A 4269-nucleotide genomic window follows, 5' to 3' on the forward strand; every position below is an offset into this window, starting at 1 on the left:
TTATGAGGGGAAAAAAGAGGAACAAATGTAATAATCTGAACAATAAAGATTTAATTATTAAAAAAATACATTTCATTTTCACAACTGAAAAAAAAAATATTATCTAGCGGAAGAGCTGATGTTCATGAGCCCATTCCTAAACTTCTGTGATGTGGGTTCCCTGATTTGGCACAATCTTATGTGGGATCCCATGTCAATAGAGGAAATACACTGCAAGGAATACTGGCTGATACCCTGCAAGTAAGAAAGACAAACCCATACTCGGAATAAATGTCTAGTGTGAGCATGAATCACTGGCCCTTCCAAAACAGAAGTGGCCCAATGTAGTCAACTTGCCATCAGATGGTCAGTTGGGTTCCTCAGAGAATGGTGCCATATTGGGTGCCCAGCATTAGTCTCTGTTAATAGCAGTTTGGACATTTGATAGCAGTAACAGCTAATTGTTAAGTGGGTGCCCATGATGTTGGGCCCATGCACAGCTCCCATTTCTGGGGTGACTAGTAACAGGGGCTGGCTGGCATAATCTAGTCGAGTCATTTTGTCTACTTGGCTGCTTAATGTTTCTTCGTTGGTGGATGCTCTTTGGTGTAATTTAATACGTGATAGAAAGGTCTTCCCAGTTTTCGTCCACCGTTCTGTGTCTGTTCACATGTCTACCCAGTCTTTCTTGTCCTCCTGTTCTTCCAATCTTCCTCCTTCCAGCTGGCTAGGCCATTTGTTACTACCTGTGAGTATATAGTCTAACTTAAGTCCATTTTTCTCTATACAAAGTGCATGATCACTTGAAGCTCTACCCATTGGGAGATTTTTCCCTTGCATAGTTTTGGTTCTCAGGGAAGAATACACAGAGACACAATTTGGTGTGTTGGATAACTATCAAGGAGTATGCTGGAAAAGACTGTGGAAAATAGAAAAAGAAAGCAAGATTGGGCAGGGGGAAGTATAGCTTGATATAAACCTGCTGGGAATCTTAGTTGGCCTGATAGGAAGCTCTGGAACTAAAATGATCTTTCAGAGTTGTCCTGCCATAGCTGGGCCTTATAGCTCCACTTCAGTCAGTCACTGGGTAAAGTCTACTTTGAGAAGGTTGTGACTCTGGTCTTTGAGGCTGAGTCAATCCCTGCACATTTTGACAGCTGAAGGCTGATGCTGAGGACATTCCAAGCAGCTGGAGCAACAAGTTCTATTTGAAGGGGGATTGGGTGGCACATCTTTGTGTCCACACACAATTAGATAGCCTGAGTTCAAGTCTTGTCTATGTCGATTACTTTCTGGGTAATCTTGGATAAATTACTTAACCTCTCTGAGTTTTGGTTTCCTCATCTATAAAATGGGAGTTATAATATTAATTACTTCATAGAAATTTGTGAAATTCCAGGACATAGTTCATTTAAAGGACATTATTTGGGTCACTAGGAAGAGCCCCGTGAAACTTCGCTATTATGATTTTTTATTATAAAATCAGATCAGGATAAATATCGTGATATGCCCTGGCCCTTTATTGTTGGATATCTGATATCATCAGACCTTTTCTTTTAAAATGTTGTATATTTTTCTTTCTGGGTTCAGATATAGGAAATTGACTATACAGTAGTTAGATTAAAATCTCTAGTGAAAGGATCTGCATTTTCTTTATATACCCAGCACCCCTTCTACAAAAGGCTTGCCTTTCTTCTTGCACCTGATGGGTATGGAAACCTTGGGACATGCTTGTGAGCATGGCTGAGTGTGTACATGCTTATGCATCATCATCATCACTCTCTCATTACCTCAGCTGATGACTGGCTCTCCAGTTACCTCAACTTCAGCTATGGTGCATTTGGGGGCCTGTGATGAGAAGCCTTCCACCTGGCAGGTGATCAGTGTTGGTTGGCTTTAAATAATTTTTAGCTAAATACCATCTTTTGTAAGGAGCCTAGGTATCCTGGGTTTAAGCTGAACAACTATATTCTATGAAGAAGAAAACTGTCTTCCAGTGAAGGAAATGATGAGGCCAAGAGCCCCTGAGCGAAGTGCTCCAACCCAACATTTTAGGCAATGCCCTGAGGGCAGTGGTTTTCAGATTTCAGGTTGCATTACATCAGTGGGTTGCAAAATCATTTTAGTGGATGGTGACTAGCTTTTTTTTTTATGAGCTAGAGAAATATACAATAAAAAATTCTGGATGTATTTAACCTAGTAGTCTTACACATTGTTTCAGAAAACTTTTCCATTTCTGCATGTATGTTTTTGTTCTGGAATACAATATTTTTTTTAAAAAAGTATGTATGCGCCTGAAATACACTGCCTTAGGGGGAAGATACTTATAGCAAGAACAATAATCATGACACTCAGCCCGAATGCCCTACTTACCGCCCCCCCCCCTTTTTTTTTTAAATGAAGAGTGGCTTGAGGCATTTCTCTTAATCCTCTCCTCTTCATTTTGGGTGATCAGGGTAGAATATATTTTATTTCTCTTTCTCCTATGACCCTTCTCAGTTCTCGATGGTGCCTGGGTTGGGCCAAGAAGACTTGTCTGCTCCATTTCTTTCTCTTATCAGGCAAAGCAGTCAAGAGTGAGCTAGGCTGCTGAGTTCTGGGAAGGGGTTGGAGCAGACTTCTTATCTTAGATGAACAGATCCAATAAAGAAATTACTGGAAATACCATTTGGATCCTGAAATCTAAATTGCTAGACAGAAATCTGGAGCCAATGTGCAGAGGCAAACAGTGTCAGAAACAAAGTGGGAGGAAAGGTTGATCTTGTAGGGTAGAAATGGGAGGAGGGAAGGCTAAAGGGAAGAAATTCCAAAAAAAGGAACATTCACAACAATGCTTCATGAATTCTTTACTTACCAATTTACCTATTTTAAGTGTGCTCAAAAAGAGATGATAGGGGTGTGGGTTATACAGGTGTATCCATTTTCAAATTATATAGCTAAAAACCACGCATTTCAATATGTATATTTTACTTAAAAAATGATAGGCCTCTTCTATCATGTGAGAATGCAGCGAGAAGGCACATGCTATGAACCAGGAAGAGTCTCTCACCAGAGAGACCATGCTGGTGCCTTGCTATTGGACTTCCAGTCTTCATAATTCTGAGAAATAAATTCATGTTTTTGTGTTGTTGTTTTTAAAATGTAATTTAAAGTAATAATGGGAAGTGTGTGGAGGTACAGATGAATGAGGAATGGCAGATTGTTGAGGCTGGGTGATGGGTACATGGGGATTCATTATACTGTTCTGTTTACGTTGTATTTGAAAATATCCACAATGTTTTAAAATGCCTTTAACAATCTTCTTTGTTATTAATCCGCCCAAAGGGTGACATTATCTTTTTCTCCATAACCTCAAACCAACATGGAAGCAATGAATGAGCTACATGGTCTCCACATTCTTGGCTGCTCCCAACAACCAGGTCCTGAAGTTGGGATAGAGGACACTTTCCAGGAGAGACAATCTCCCATAGTTACACAGACAATCAGAAGGGATCTAAGAGAGATGGTGGATTTGTGTGTAAAACATTTATTAAATCCCACATTTATCCATTGATTTAATAGGTTTCTCTAGGAAATCTGTCAAAATGTCCCTGGACCCCATGAAGGCAATATAAGGCTTGTGCTTGCTTGTTCAGTTTTGCATTGATAATTAAAGAGGCAATAAGACCTGTACCTACCTGGAAATTGCCTGACGTGAATTATGAATAGAGAAGTTGGGGTAGCAACAGCTGGCATTTCAACATGTGTGGTTTTCTTTAACAGGAAGCCACAAACTAATCTCTGAGGCCCAACACAACATGAAACCTGTAGAATTGCTTGCTCAGGGCAAAGAATTTAAAGGCTTGATGGTGAGGAAACGGTTCCCCTCATCCACCTCCTCATTAACAGGTCCAGAGTGAGGGTGTGTGGCCAGAGGCTGATCTTGATGTCTAATGATAGGAGGCAGAACTGCAGCATTGATGTAAAATACTATGGTGGAAAGGTATTCTAATCTTGAGTCTTTAAGTGACTATACAGTATTGGACAATCCACCCAGCTAAGCTATACTTTCATTTCCTCACCTGTAAAATGATCTGGTTGAATTCTAAAGATTCCTTTCATTTCTAAAATTTCATGATTTATTTGCCGCAAAGTTTCACTCACTCATTACATTGGCTAATTATTAATAAGGCAGAATTTTTGCCCTTGTATTACCTAATCCTCGGCAAGAGTCAGTCTCACAAACAGAGAGAGTAGTTAACTACTTCTATGTGGTGACTTAGAGCATAATGAGATGGAATCTCAAGTTTG

This window comes from Myotis yumanensis, unplaced genomic scaffold (assembly GCF_028538775.1).
Source record: "Myotis yumanensis isolate MYYU_CA2020_CCGP unplaced genomic scaffold, mMyoYum1.0.hap1 SCAF_4, whole genome shotgun sequence".
Taxonomy (NCBI): Eukaryota; Metazoa; Chordata; class Mammalia; order Chiroptera; family Vespertilionidae; genus Myotis; species Myotis yumanensis.